The following is a 16,586-nucleotide window of genomic DNA, read 5'->3' as shown; positions in this document are numbered from 1 at the left end:
CAGCGCGCAGTTCATTGTCGCAAGCCCTGGTACTGGAGATAGCAACCTTTCAGGCCATTGTCTCTCTAACAAGTAGTGGTAGAAAGGTCAGGTTACTTTTGTATTCCTTTTGGAAGGTGTGCGAGTCCTTTACAGGGTGACCTTTAACACTTCGCACTGATCATGTACACACACATACGGCTCAATGGGGGGAACAGGCAAGGTATGAGAAAGTCACGGTGCATGGAGACATAACATTGGTAGGTTAAAGGGTACAAGAAGTAATTATGGTAAAAAAACCCTACATTATAATAAAATGTATTTATATGAATTTAGATATTTTTATTTTATTCATTTATTTTGTTAATTATATTTTTGTTATTTATTTATTACAAATTTTGAATAGTTTCTCTCTGATCTTTTAGATGCTTTTCTCTCCTGTACTTTTAACAACAATCACTGATTAACCTCTCTTGTGTACTTTAAAGGGAATCTGTCACTAGGTTTATTCCACCTTACATGAGGGAAGCATAAACTAGTGACAGAAATGCTGAACAGATTAGTGTATTACTTACATCATTCTGCTCAGCCGTTCTCCTAATATGCAGGAGAATAGGATTCTTGCCACACCCCTTCCCGCCCACCAGCTACTTATTGACAGCCTGTACACAGCATGGATAGATAACTGCCTAGTGGGTGGAGTTTTCTGCTTCTCGTGAATATCCAGGACTACTGGGCTCATGCACATAATGGAGAGGATTACTTATTGTCTATGTTATTCAGTAGGAGATCTCTGGATCAGCTGCACAGAACAATGTAAGTGATACATCATTCTGTTCAGCTTCTCTATCAGTAAAGGGTTTTATGTATGTGCAGGTTTATGTACCTGAAACCATTCAATTTGAAAGAATTTTTTTTTTTTGCTGGATAACCCCTTTAAGGCTATGTTCACACTGCGTATGTTTCCGGCCGTAGTGCGAACTGCGAATATACGCCCGAAGTTTTGAGGTTAATGCGTTCGCTTGAAAGTATACGATATACGCCCGCACAATGCACACTACGTATGAGCTTACGGCCGGATCGTATTCGGCACCGTGAAAAATGAACAAGACCATTGTTTGAGGACGGAAATGTTCCAACTCACGGCCGTGGATTTCCATGCGGTCCCGTACGAAGTACTTATTCAGCCAAATTGAACTTGATTTTTCGATCCAAAAGGTTCTGTGAGTTTTATTGGGCTGGGCGAAGATTTTCAAGTAAATGACCTGCCTCAGATCGCTTCGAAACAAGCTAGGGAAGCATAACTGTACTACGGGCGTATGTTCGCTGTTCGTACGCATCCAGCCGCATGTCGATTTTTCCCCACGCCCGTAGTTTCAGCCGCACATGTATGGCGGCGTATGAAATGCGGCCGGACTCATACGCAGTGTGAACATAGCCTAAAGGTGTACTCTGAACAAAACTATTTTTTTTTTCAGATCAACCTGTATCAGAAAGTTATAAAGACTTGTAAATTACTTTTATTAAAAAAAAAAAAAAAAAAAAATCAGTCTTCCAGTACTTACCAGCTGCTGTATACCCTGCAGAAAGCTCTCTGCACAGTGCTCTCTGCTGCCACCTCTGTCCATGACTGGAACTGTTCATAGAAGGAGAGATTTTCTATGGGGATTTGCTACTGATCTGGACAGTTCCTGTCATGGTAAGAGGTGGCAGCAGACAGCACTGTGTCAGACTGCAAAGAATACAGCAGGACGTATAGCAGCTGATAAGTACTAGAAGACTGGAGATTTTTTAAATTGCAATTTACACATCTATATAACTTTGTGACACCAGTTAATTTGTAAACATTTTTTTCCCCCAACCGGAGTACCCCTTTAAGACTCCATTGAAACTGAAATAAACACAACACAATAACTATAGAAATCAGTTCCAAAGCAGATGACAAGCAAATTTAAATTCTATACAACTTTTACAATATTTTTCCTCCTCTGCCTCCTCCGATGTCTGATGTGCCCGCACTTTGTTAAAGTTTGTTCTATTTTTCTGCCTTTTACAAGCCGCAAGATTTTACAAAAAACTATGTAAGTTATGGAGAACACGCATCCACACTGCCTGCAGACTCCACGAATCAATATCTTGTCAGTCGGGCTTTCTGTACATCAAGAAAAAATATTTTTGGAATATTCGGTAACATTCCTTAACTTGTCAAAACACTCATGGAGCATCATTTCACAAAATAAGATGTGACGCGCAAAATTATTTGTACCATGTCTGTCCTGTTATGCAGTAATGGGTAAAGTGAGCAAATAAAGAGCTTGGATGACCCCTGAGCTCACAGAGGGAAAAGCCACTGTCAAAGAAAATTTCGTTCTATATCGGATATATGGATGACATCCTTATGGATTTCATAGAGAGGTGTGATAACAACAATGGAAGTCGGCTGTATTGGTGCACCTAAGGGTAAAAAGAAGAAAAAAAAACATGTTTTGGGGGGCCGTTTGGGAAGCTTTTGAGGTGTTTGATGCAAAAGTATCTTTACAGAAAAAGGCGTGTTGCCGAAACGCGTGTCGGGGCGTATCGCATGGATACAGTGTGAACCAGCACTTGAAGTAATGCTTTACCAGTAGTGTATTCTCTGTTATGGCCTTATGCTTTTTGACACATGTCGCACTGAGTATGTAAATTACCCAATCATTTGTGCTATGCATTTTACTATTTATCTTTATACTACCTTATGGTTTTTCTGTATGCCAGCACCTTATAATATGTGTTTTACCCATGCGTTTGCAAGCAGCTGTTCTGATTCATTGAGGTATTTTATCTTTAATCGTGACTAATAAAAATTATTTTGATTATATGATTTTTGGACACAGAATTCTTTTGTAGGTAGATCTATTGCTTTGCTGTGGTTTAACCCTGTATGATACCCCCGTGACTGTAACATATGCACTAGCTTTATATACTATTGGAGCTGTTACTTTTCAGTGGTTTTACAGTTCCTGAAATGGACAGAGGTGGCAGCAGAGAGCACTGTGTTAGGCTGGAAAGTGAACTTCACCTTTTGCAGGACATACAGCAGCAGAGCTGGAAGACTTGAGCATTTTAAATAGAAGTAATTTACAAATTATTATAACTTTCTGACACCAGTTATTTAGAAAGCTTTTTTATCTAGAGTACCCCTTTAAGCAATGTTTCATGCAAATACAGAAAATTAAACTACAACCCATTCCAAAGGTATAAAATGCTAAAACACATTCATGGTTCAGTCCATTCTAGGTTTTCTAGGCTGCAGTCATACTGATGTATGAGATCTATTATCATTCCCAAAAGAATAGTAAATAGGATGGAAACTAGTTTAGAATGTTTCGCCCTCTCCTTTGTTTTGGACATTGTTTAACCGATCCCCCTGGAGTCAGTGTGAACGCTGCCATAAGCCCCTATATTACATGGGGTGACTGAGAGGAGCAAACGAGCACTGTCAGTGCTCCTTTGCTCCTCGTTCCCCGCTCACTGCCGCCGCTATTGCACGCGTGCGGAGCTGCGGGGGGGCTGCCCAGGTGATCGTTAGATCGTCCGGGCAGCCCATAGCAGATAGCAGCAGTCTTCTGCCGCAGCTCCTATTCCACGAAGCGATGGCAGCAGATCGTTGCTATATTAATCATTTGTCATTCAACATGTTGAAAGACAAACAACTACAACGATCAGCCGACATCTTTCATCTCGGCTGATCGTTGTCTTCAATTACACAAGACCATTATCGGACGAATACGGCCGATAATCGTTTTGTGTAATCGGGCCTTCAGTGTGAACACTTACGGTATACCTAGCTCCTGCTCTCCCTTATCCCCTACCTAGATTCTGTAAGACTTAGTATGCCAGGAACACGTACAACTTCACTTTCCTCCTGATATAATTTCCCAGTCAATGTTCTCTGATAATGTGTCTCCATCGCTGATAACCTTATTGATTTTCTTATCTTCTATCTGTGTTTATAGCTGTAGAGGTTCTAGTGTGCTTTTTTTTCCCTTTCTAGTCAAGCAAATACGTTGTTATACTGCAAATAAATCATAGTGAGTGGGATATTTGAAGCCACCTGTCACCATAAACACCCTGGGGGGCCGCCATCTTGTTGAGATAACGCAGGCAATAACTTGATAGCACTAGATCTAGGAAGTTAATAGATACATTCCTAAGATGACCGGCATTATGGGAAGACAACAGGTGCACAAAGATGTAAAATGGAGAAACAGATCCATAGAGCATGTTACCTATCAACGTATACATTCTAATATCTATATAGTCAGGGCCAGCGTCAACACAGGGCTTAACCGGGCATGTGCCTGGGCTCCATCGCCTCCAGGGGTCTAGCGAGAGAAAGGTGCTCTGATGTTCAGCCCGTTCACTGTAGTGCAGGGTGAGTGCTGAATATGAATCAGAAAAAAAAGAGCAGAACCTGTGAGCGTCCTACAGAGAGAGAGAGAGAGAGTGAGAGAGAGAGAGAGAGAGAGAGATGAAGGACCTGATCACATGACTCGCAGATCCTCAATGCTACAGCATGGAGATCGGCCCCAGAGAGGAAGAGGGAGAAGAATGAGCTGTAAGTGCTGTGTGTATGTACGTGTGTCAGTCAGTAATGTGTATGTGTGTGTCAGTCAGTAATGTTCGTCAGTCAGTAAGTGTATGTGTGTGTGTGTGTGTGTGTGTGTGTGTGTGTGTGTGTGTGTGTCAATCAGTAATGTTCGTCAGTCAGTATTTGTATGTGTGTGTGTGTGTCAATCAGTAATGTGTGTGTGTGTGTGCCAGTAATGTGTGTGTGTGTGTCAGTCAGCAATGTTTGTCAGTCAGTAAGTGTATGTGGGTCAGTCAGTAATGTGTATGTCATTGTGTGTGTGTCAGTAATGTGTGTGTCAATCAGTGTGTGTGTGTGTGTGTGTTAGTAATGTTTGTTGCATAGGACATGGATGGATGAAGGGCCCACTGAGGCTCTGTTGCCCAAGGGCCCGCAAAACCCTGGAGCCGGCCCCTCTATATAGTGGACCTAGATAAGCAATTCACTTGTATAATGTGATTGTAAAGTCACTTCCATAGGGTTTGTCCACATAGGCACAAGAAGCTTCCATTGACTTCAATATGATGAGACAACTCATTTGGTAACACTGCGGCGATCAGCTGATCAGGAGAGATCAAGATTTTGGTTTACTCTCTAGTTTATATATCTGACATCTATTTGTCTTAGTTTTTTTCTCTCAATTCTCCATTGATATTTTTGATATTAGCGGGTCCCTATTCTACAGAACCAGACTTCACCTGCCTTCCCAATGTTCTAATAATGGGCCCCATATTCCATTGCCCCCAGGTCTTAAAGGTAGAGCAGGATAAGAAGACCAGCAATCACATAAGAAAAAATATACAAGCTTGTATCAAGTCAGAAATAATGAGTAATTAGTCATCGGAGCAGTCGTATATGCAGGATGATTGATCAACCACTCACTGAACGTGGCAGCGGCAGACAGGAACAGATAACTTGCAACGTGAGTGAGCATGATAATTGCAATGACATTAGTAGTAATAAAGTCAAACTGTTTCATGCAAGATACTAGGAGGCAAGAATCACATGTGCTGCCGATACAATATAATAAAATAGTAAAGAAAATCTCTGATGAAAAAAAATATAGACTGCTGCATACACCTTTACAGTACTGACCTACACATTCCCTCTTACACATGTACAACCAGCATGCACATAAGTAAGCGCCTCCTCCTTATCTACGAGGAGACCAAAAGGATCAGAAGTTAAAGTTAATCATTACTGATGTTTATTTCTCCCAACATAATTATTTGGGGAAGAGTTGGGCAAACTTAGTACAGAAGGCAAACTATCTACTAAGGGCAAACTAAGAACAGAAGGCAAACTACCTACTGAGGGCAAACTAAGAACAGAGGGCAAACTACCTATTGAGGGCAAACTAAGAACAGAAGGCAAACTGCCTACTGAGGGCAAACTAAGAACAGAAGGCAAACTACCTACTGAGGGCAAACTAAGAACAGAAGGCAAACTACCTACTGAGGGCAAACTAAGAACAGAGGGCAAACTACCTATTGAGGGCAAACTAAGAATAGAAGGCAAACTGCCTACTGAGGGCAAACTAAGAACAGAAGGCAAACTACCTATTGAGGGCAAACTAAGAACAGAAGGCAAACTACCTACTGAGGGCAAACTACGAACAGAAGGCAAACTACCTACTGAGGGCAAACTAAGAACAGAAGCCAAACTACCTACTGAGGGCAAACTAAGAACAAAAGGTAAACCACCTACTGAGGGCAAACTACCTACCTACAAGGGGGTCCTACCTAGAAGTGCCAAACTTACTTCAGGGAGCAAACTACCTACGGGGGGCAACTTACGTACAGGGAGAGCTGTAGCGTCATATAGATATGTGTATAACAATAGACAAGTCTCATCTTCCAGGCACCCAGAGGTTCTTTTATTGAGTTAAGTCATGCATATCACACAGGATGTATTGTACATATATATCACAAAAAAGTATTCTAACATTTACTGAAAACACGGACAGAGAAAAACCTTTGAAATATTTTTTTTCTCCATATTTATTTGTATAATTTTCCCTGCAGGTAAACGTCATAGTCTTCCTAAGGATTACAGCAAGAAATCTGCATTTATCTCCTTTGTATGAAGTCGATATAAAGAGAGATGACTAGCACCAGCACGTGTAAAATCAGATCCATAGCAGGAAGTGTGTGGGGGGAGATGTACAATTACACTTACCACCAACTGTACATGACTAACAAAACTGGGAATGGAAGTGTTTTATCCCTGGAGGATCTGAGAAACATTACGAGGAGAAGTGAGAAGTGTCTTAGGACTTAGGGAATATGCTTAAACATACTAGGAAGGAACCCTCAAAACGGCAGGTACAACAAGGGTTTTCTATTAATCTCCCAGGTGCCATTTCAGATTTCCATAGAAGTGATCCTATCTTAAAGAGTCAAATAACTTTTGACATGTCATCAGATATGAAATGAAGAGGATCCAACAACATACGTAAAGTGTTTTAAAAGCTTTACAATATGAGATGCAATGTTTCGACCCTTTAAACATACTTTTGACAAAGACCTATTTAGGGTCGAAACGTTGCATTCCATGTACTGGATTATGCTAATAATGATTTGAAAATGCTGTATGGATGCTGTTGAATCCTCTTTGTTTCATGTACTATTATCCTTCTTTGGAATTGTTGGCTACGCCAGCGTGCATCCACCATCTACAACTGGGCTACCAATTGATTTGCATCCCTTGATGCTGTTAAACTCTCTTTCCTAGAAGTGATGTCATCAGACATGTCAAAGGTCACATATCGCAGCGTACCTCACTGCTCAGACCCACTGTGATGCCGTGGGATCCATGCAGTGCGGCTATATCACCTAATCGGCTAATTCCAATAATGTAAGTCTATGAGCTATATTGTCGGAATTAGTGAGCTGCAGGCTATATCATTCTTTACCTGCCTAAACCTCCTGATCGCAGTGGGTCTCAGCAATGAGACACCTTGCAATCAGTAACTTTTCATATGCCCAATGACATGTCCAAGGTTATTGATCACAACGCACCTTACTGCTCAGACCCACTGGGATGCCATAGGATCCATGCAGTGTGGCTGTATCACCTAATTGGCTAATTTGGACTATATAAGTCTATGAGCTATATTGTCGGAATTAGTAAGTTGTAGGTTATATAATTCTCTCCCCGCCTAAACCTCATGATCGCAGCGGGTCTCAGCAATAAGACACATTGCAATCAATAACTTTTTATATGCCCAATGACATGTCAAAAGTAATTTTTAATGACAGTGACTCTTTACAGCTAATGTGGATGATACAAGTACTATATACCACTCAAATATGAGTATCCACAACAGTTTTTGCACAATTTTTATGCTATGACTTCTTCCATTGGGGAAGAGATATGCATTAAGTACCTGAGTCTTCTGCCTACAGGTTCTCCCACTGGGAGGCCCTAAGACTGACATAGATTGACATGCAGAATCAATTTGCTAACAAAGCATTGACGTAAAGTTTATAAGGAAGTTATCCAGCCAGTTCCCTGCTTTAAAAATCACATATCCCTGTATATTTCCCACGAGCCTGAAATGCAGCGCAAATAAAGCAGGATGTGCTGACTTCTCGTAGTTCAGGGCGCCTAGCAATGACCATCTGATTGTAATTGGCGCTGACAGTCCTTTGCAGCACTTACTTGCTTCACTTATCCTACACAAGACGACTGATGTTTATAGTACAATGGAGAATCCATCCAGAAGGGATTAGCCAAATCAAGGCCATCTACACATTGCTAGTCTCTTTAACTGTTATTAGACATTAGAGAAAAATCGGAAGACATTTGAGGTCAAATTAAAGCGGAAACGCAGATAGAGGCCAAAGGATTTGCAACTGTTCTAAAAGGAGAACCAGGGATAACTGAGCAGTTGGGCAGTGCCCGAGGGCTCAGCATATGGCGGCCCTGGAGACTCTAATTCCTTTCTAAACAGACAACAGAATCCATTGGTGGATCCCTCCTGAAGCTGAAGATTATCATTAACTTCTATCATTATAGTTTTCCTACCACTCAGAATCCTCAACATTTTCCCCTTTTCCCTTCACCCTAATCCTAATCCTGACACCCCTTCACCACTGTGTTCTTTTAAATGGATCTGACACTATAACTGTTTGGTTTCTGTCTGGCCCCTTTAGTGTGAAAAGTCTTATTCAACAGGTGCCCCCCCCCACTCATTCCTAGACTGCAGTTACAATGCTTTCCCTGTGGGGGCAGTAGCACAGCTGCACTGTGCACTCACTGCTCCAGGTACTCTCTCTCTAAATTGCTTTGAAGTGGCACTATCAGCAGGTTCTGCACTATGAACCTGCTGATATGCCCCAGAAGCTCTTTACCTTATAACTGCAGAGCTGTTTAATTCTTCTCTTCTCTTGGGCATTCTGTAGATATTCCCTAATTGCCCCGATGCGAATCCAGGGTTTAGGAGCATTTGGGGCATCGCCCGTCACCCCGGAGCACCAGCTCGGCCCACCCAGCCGACTTGCTCCCATGCCTTTCACCGTGCATATTCATATATGCATAGTGGCCAGCACGAGAGGGGGCGGGCTGGGCAGCATGGGACGTGCTGGGTGGGCCAAGGGGGTGCTCCAGGCCGCCCGCTATGCATATTCATATATGCATAGCGGGCGCATGGGAGGGGGGTGGTCTGACGGGCAATGCCCCAAATGCTCCTAAGCCTCGGATTAGCATAGGGGCAATTGGGGAATATGTACAGAATGCCCAGGAGAAGAGAAGAATGATTAACAGCCCTGAAGTTATAAGGTAAAGAGCTTCTGGAGCATATCAGCAGGTTCATTGTGCCGAACCTGCTGATAGTGCCGCTTTAAGGCCTTTTTACACTAAACAATTATCGGCTTTGCTTGGCCGATTACTGACCCCTGGAAAATCGTGCGGTGGGATATGTGCTTTACCCAATGTCATACCCAATGCTTGAGACAAAAACAACAGGTACAGCATCTGTAAAGCCTATTAACAGATAGAGAGAGCACACTAGGAGCAGCCTGCTACTGCCCATACTCAGCTGTGTACGGGCAGTAGCAGGAGATAAAAGAGCTGAGCTAATGGTTTTTATGCAGAAAAATTGTGTTGAAAAAGCCAAAACTAAACTGTTGGGATGAGAATAGTAAATCTGAGTCAATGTTGCAGATTTTGCTGCCCGCTGGGGAAAATTTATTATGATTGGTTGTTTCTCAGGATCTCAGCCGGTCTCGGCGGTAAAGTCTGCACATTATCTGCATATGTCCTTACACATATACCCTGGGTATACTGTATGTGAAAAGCTATCTCTTCTTTTTCACTGACACTAATACTTGGTTTCATATTATATTATCTTAGGATGCCAATGGAGTCCTGTCCCAATGAATAGTAAAAACTGCGTCGTAAATTCGGTTGAGGTCACGGCTCCATTTTCTAACCTCTCATACATGCCCCTCTTAATCTTTTATGAGTGTCCTCCAGAACGGCTGAAGTGTAATGGCCTTACAGAATTCCCAGGTACTATCGCCTTTCATTCCGTATCCACGCTGAGCAGAGATATTCATTTTCTATCCAAACCTGACATACAGATCTTATCAGTCATGAAATTTTGATTAGGTATGACAAGCAGCTGAGAAAGGATAACGCTGAAGCATCAGACACCTGCCTTATGGTGTCACCAGGCCTCTAGGGAGACGTATAAATTTTCCCTTAACAGTTAGTAGGCTAATTCTCATTTCCAATGCATGATTTAGTGCTATTTCTTCCCATTGCAATGTATATGTTTGCTGCAGTGCGAGCAGGGAAGTCTTCAGCCAGAGAAAACACCTGCTCAGTCACTTACGGGTTTCGAGTTCGTTCTCACCATGAATGCACATTTACAGCCCCACGTTTAGTGCCGCACAATAGTAACAATTAAAATTTTTCAGTAGGATGACATAGTAAAGAGGTGATAATTCTCTCTGATGTACAGAGACCAGATGTATGGACAGACATTACGGGAACACCGTACATAATATTATCCTGATAATTCAGACAGCCCAGTTCAGTACTATGGGGTAAGAATAACATGATGTGTGAGCTCCGGGATACACCAAGATAATCCGAATCAGCCGGTAGGGATGCTTTCCCAAGGGTCGGAGAACCCACATATTCACAGGTAAATCCCTGACAGTAAAATTATGCCAAAATATGTGAATTATGGTGTGAAAAATGTAATAGAAATTTAATCTGAGAATTTGATAAAAAATATAAACTACTAAAAGTCATTTTATGTTTCTATGGATTATTCCTATTATTATTTCCAAGCATCTCATCACATTGTCCTTACTGTAATGCATTGCTGATTTTCTGCATGGGATGGTAATATTGCGTAGATAACATGGGAAGATTTTAACCTGCAGAATTTCCATGCAGAAAATTGAAAACATTTGAACAAAATCCATGTGGAAATTGAACATAAAATCCAATGTATATACCCACTGTTTTGATAGGGGAGAAGACAAATACTTATTAGAGAGGAGCGAATTTATAGTACAAAGGAAGCGAATCGCTTTGTTAGCTCGGCAATCTGCTTATAAGCTTGCTGCTTTTGAAGTCTGTGCCGATCTGTGCTGCTTCACCCCAGGTGCCTGGAACAGCTGGATCCAGTCCTGTAAAACTTCTCCAAGGACTGGATCCAGCTTTTCCAGGCACCCAGGGTGGAGCAGCACAGACTTCAAAGACAACAGGCTGATAAAAAGATTGCTGAACTAACAAAGCAATTCACTTCCTTTGTACTGTAAATTCACTCATCTCTAATACTTATGATGCAGATGCTTAATACCTCATAGCAGGAGGGAATTATTTTCTGACATCAGAATAAATCCCTGGGTCAATGTTCTATCTCCAGAACCTAGACCCATACATTTTAAGGCCAGGTTCACACAGTGTATGACAGCGGCCATTCTGTGACACGGTCGTGTCACAGAACGGCCGCTGTCTGTGAAGTTCATCCAGGCAGGCACTGATGAACTTAATTTCTTTTTAATTAGGGTTTGGGTGTGCCCGCATTCCAATTACCAATAGCAGACAATGTAAAGTGCGGCCTGTGCTAAACTTTACATTGTCTGCACTGTCAGTTTTTTGGGCGGCCGCATTGAATCCCAGCTGGAGTGTATACTCTGTGTATACACTCTCTTCGGAATTTCATAGGAATTAATGCAAAGTATTTTTTTCAATTGATAACGGCCGGTGTTGCAATCTGCAACCATGACCGTTATTAATTGAAAAAATACGTTGTGTAAACTTAGCCTAACATAGCATTTTTCAAGCTATGTTCAAATTGTGTTAATGCACTCCATCATAGGTATCCACTTTTTTTGTTTGTTTTGTTGTTTTTTGTTTAATTGCTATCAATTAAAAATAATTCTTTCTGATAATTTAAACCCACTGCTTATTACTAGATACGACTGGGAAAACCATACAGTGTGAGCGATGTCACTGCTATAGGTATATAGGACATTTTCTACCTCTTAAAACCCACTCCTATAAATAAATAAAGAAGGTCCTCCATGTTGTGGGTCTTAATTCCAGATCAAACAAACAATATCACAACCTTGACACCGGAAGTCACGTTAAAGTCTGATACATTACAATCTCTCAGCTGAAGAGCAAAGGCCATGTTATCTAGCAGACCACATCAATGTTTATTTGTGTGCGGGCCAAGGGACAAGGGCATAAGGCATCCACCGAGCACTGGCAGCCAGCGATATTATTTCCTGTGCATTAAGTCCAAGTTTTTTATTTGAAAGAGGTGAATTGGGTTTACACTGATTATGGCTGGTGGTAATAGATTGATATGTTTATTTTGTGTCACAATAGAATAATAATATTGTGTAGAATTTATATATATATATATATATATATATATATATATATATATAATTTTATTTTTTTGCAATCTGACTGTTAAATCCTCCATAGCCACGTCTAACATTAGACGGGGGTTAGCAATGTGAACAACACATGAATAGCAGTTTAATAGTCTAGATAGTGGGCTGATCTATATGGAAGTAAAGAGGTGAGCTGCAGTTCCCGAGCATGGCTATCAGTAGCGGATTATAATAGGTTCTTTTCAGGCGGTAGCTCGGGGCCCTGAGCTCCCGGGGGGCCAATGGCCACCCAAAAGGACTGATACTTTCAGTGGTGTACTGTCTCCTGGCTACATATCTGCCATGATATGCAAAAAAATCACTGCTTTTTTAACCGCAATTTTTTTTTTTTACCATCGCCAGTTTCCCTTTACACTATGTTTGATAAATCTCCCCTATGGTGTAAAGTGAAACTGGCTCAGTTGCCCCTAGCAACCAATCATAATCACTTTTCATTCCTCATAGACTCTTTGGAAAATGAAAGGTGGAGTCTAATTGGTTGCCAGGGACAACTGAGCCAGTTTCACTTTACACCATGGGGGAGATTTATCAAACATAGTGTAAAGTGAAACTGGCTCAGTTGCCCCTAGCAACCAATCAGATTCCACCTTTCATTCCTTACAGACTCTTTGGAAAATAAAGGGTGGAATCTGATTGGTTGCTAGGGGCAGCTGAGCCAGTTTCACTTTACACCATGTTTGATAAATCTCCCCCACATTGACTGGGCCACCAAATATGAGCAGACTACCATATTTTACCATCCTTACGGTAAAAGTGATGGCTTATGGTGATGCTATGTTCTTGGGAGTCCCAGATACCTTCATGGGAAATATTGGCCTAGACTTTCATATGATGTCAGATTTCTTTCTCTTCCCAACCCTGTACAAGCCAACAGCCCAATGACAAATTACCGGGACGTCAATCTGATTCATTCTGACGAGGATCTATTTGTATATCCTAAGTAGCATCATATTAACACAGACCATGTTGATTCTCACCCGGTGTCTGATTCATTCCTTACACTTCTTCTAACTCTCCTGGTGCTGATATATGTAGCGTCATCCGTTGCAGGTGCCTTTGGCCATGACGGTGTTAATAGCCCTTATTTCTTCTGTATCTGTGAGTTTCGCACTCTTTCACATAATCTCAAATGCCTTCCTGATATATCAGCTAAATGCATATGGTAAGGCTCAATGGCAAGAAAATATACAGTATAACGCACAAGTTTCATTAACTAAAACATAGCGATACATGACAGGCGTTATTATTGGCAGGATGTTCTACATCAAGCATAGCATTAGCCGACGAATACATCTATGCATCCCCACGTGTCACACAAACATAGAAGGATCAAGCTACGTTCTGTATATATTGTATTAGTTTCTGTTCATCCAAAGCAATTTTTCTCCTATTGATTTTAATGGGTAGAAACTTCACTATTTTTCTTACCTCTAACATGCATTAGGCCAGAGGTGGACTGACAATTTAGATATGAGTACACTGTCTGGGGATTTAAAGACCCTCGCTCGACTGGGGCGGGACACCATCCCAGTCACTGACTGGCTGAGCGGGCAATCCATTAACAGGGCCATGACATTGCAGCTGGAGAAGCCAGGTACACAACATTCTGGGATGCCAGCTCAAAATGACAGCTGACAACCATCAAAGAGGCCCGAGAAAGACGAGAGCGGAAACAGGTAAGTATGTTTTGTTTTTTATGTTCCTGCATTCCCTGCCTGCCTGTGAGTTTTAAAGGACTTCTATTTTTAATGAAAATTGTGTAATGCTTAATTTGTCCTGTGGGAGTGCTGCAGGCGAAATTTTTGTTCCTAGTTTATCAAAAGATAACACAACTGAGTTAGGGGACTTGGGGGAACTTCCTAACCAAAAAGGATCCAACATCATTAACAAATCCTGGAATATAGTTGCCGGTGGGTCTAATTACTCTCAGTGCCTCCCTGCATTAGGCACTTTGGTTTCAAAACTCCTGAACCAATGGAAGTATCATGGGCACCCAAGACTCTTTGATGGAAAGGCTGCAGCCTAAAGAATTGGTACTGTAGCACAAATTACTGAAAAAAAACTTATGTTGGTTATAATAGAAGGGTGACAGAACCCAATGGGGCAGATTTATTATCTATGCTCCTGGTGTACACCATGGAAAAGATGCAGATTTTTGCACAAACTGGCTGGTTTGCCCAAAAATCTGGACCTTAACCGTGGTGTATCGCCAGCTTGCCTAATGGGTGGGCAGGGGCGGTGCAGCAAGAAGGAGAAGGCATTTATCATGATTTATCATGATAGTTGTAAATCATGGCAGACATCTGTGACCGCCCTTCGACAGGCGCAGGTCCCACTGGATTTACTAAGAACTGTATGGGTATGTCGGTCTTGATAAATGTCCCCCATGGTGTATTGCACATTGATGTGTATAGGACTACATAGCTACCGATTGATCTCCTGAGTGCCCTTGCTGAACCCTAGTTGTTGTAAAAAGTGTCTGCAACGGGCATAAGAACTGGACTATATAGCAATGAATTGGTTTGACAAAGAAAAAAAAAAATAACATTATAAGCAAAGTATGTTCATCAGGACGCCCTATGGGAAGAAGGCAGGCCGGCAGAGGCAGTGTGATGGGCAATGTTTTGCTGAGAAACCTTGGGTCCTGGTATTTGTGAGGATGTCACTTAGACACATACCACCTACCTAAATAATGTTGAAGAGTAAGTAAACCCCATCATAGCATAGCATTCCCTAACAGCAGTGACCCCGTTTAGCAGAATAATGCAGCCAAACACTCTGCAGAAGGATCAGGAACGTCACATCTTGTTGTAAGATATAAGAGGACACCTTTATAAGTCTTGTAGAGTCCAGGCCTAGATGGATCAAAAAATTCCTGGGGGCAAAAGGAAGATGTTGTAACGCCTGGAGTAGTGGATCCACTGGACCGTCACTAGCGATGGCACCAACCTCACCAGGGAGCGGAGTCTAAGGGACCGCTGGTTTTCACCAGAGCCCACCGCAAGGCGGGACGGACTTGCTGCGGCAGGCGACCCCCAGGTCGCTACCCCTGGCTTGGTTGCTAGTGACGGCAGGCGAGGCGTGGCAGGAGCAGTAGGCAGGAGATAGTGCAGGCAGAGGTCTGTAGGCGTGATCGCAGGTGGCAGACAGGACTCAGGAACAATGGGAAGGCAGCGGGCAAGGACTAGGGACAAGGACTGCGGACAGGAACAAGGGACAAGGACTAAGGTCAGGAACAACAGGGAGCTGGGCCAAACGCTATGGGAAGCATGCAGAGGCTCCAACACCTGGGAGGGGGCAGGGCTGGAACTTATAAGGGAGTGATTGACACCAAAACCAATTAGGAGCGCACTGCACTGCACTGCGTGTCCCCGCCTCCTAGGTGACGGGCAGGAACGAGGCAAGGTGAGGCGCCCTCCTGGGCCGAAGTAGCCGCAGCGCCGGGTCCCTGCATGTGGACACCGGCTGCTGCGGAACTGGGTGAGGAGTCACGGCGGCGGTCCGGAGCGCGGGACGCCGCCGTGGCCCTAACAGATGTTCATAATGTCAGGAGCTGGTCATCACGCATCCTGGAAGTGCCATGGGCATCCCTGACAACCGGGGGGCACGTTAATAGCGTCCCTGACGACTGGCACAGGTGTTAAACATTGTGGCAATGCTGACTGGTGGCTGGCACTGTCAGTCAACTTTGTGAGAGGGTTGGGGCTGGAGTTTCAGCACCAATCACATGAGGGGCTGAGACTCCAGCCTCCATAAAGACTAGCTCTCATCATGCCCCTTGCCTGCAATAGAGCCTCTTTAGTGAGTGTGACTAAGATAGCGTTGTTTTCCTGACTGTGTTATTCCTAGTTTCCTGATCTTTTGCTTGGCTTTCTGACTATCCCCTTCGCCTCCTGACTTGGGACTGTTTGGTTTTGATTAGGTTAGTGGACTACCCTACTATAGTCTTTGTCTCGTCTCCGTCTTTGTGTTTCACGTATTTCAGTACAGTGATCAGTCTTCAGGTTGGGGCCGGCCTATAAAGGAGCCGACAACTCCAAAAAGCACAGCAGGGCGGGGGCCAGTGTCAG

Source organism: Dendropsophus ebraccatus, chromosome 1, assembly GCF_027789765.1.
Source record: "Dendropsophus ebraccatus isolate aDenEbr1 chromosome 1, aDenEbr1.pat, whole genome shotgun sequence".
In the NCBI taxonomy this organism is placed as follows: domain Eukaryota; kingdom Metazoa; phylum Chordata; class Amphibia; order Anura; family Hylidae; genus Dendropsophus; species Dendropsophus ebraccatus.
This window is presented reverse-complemented; position numbering follows the sequence as displayed.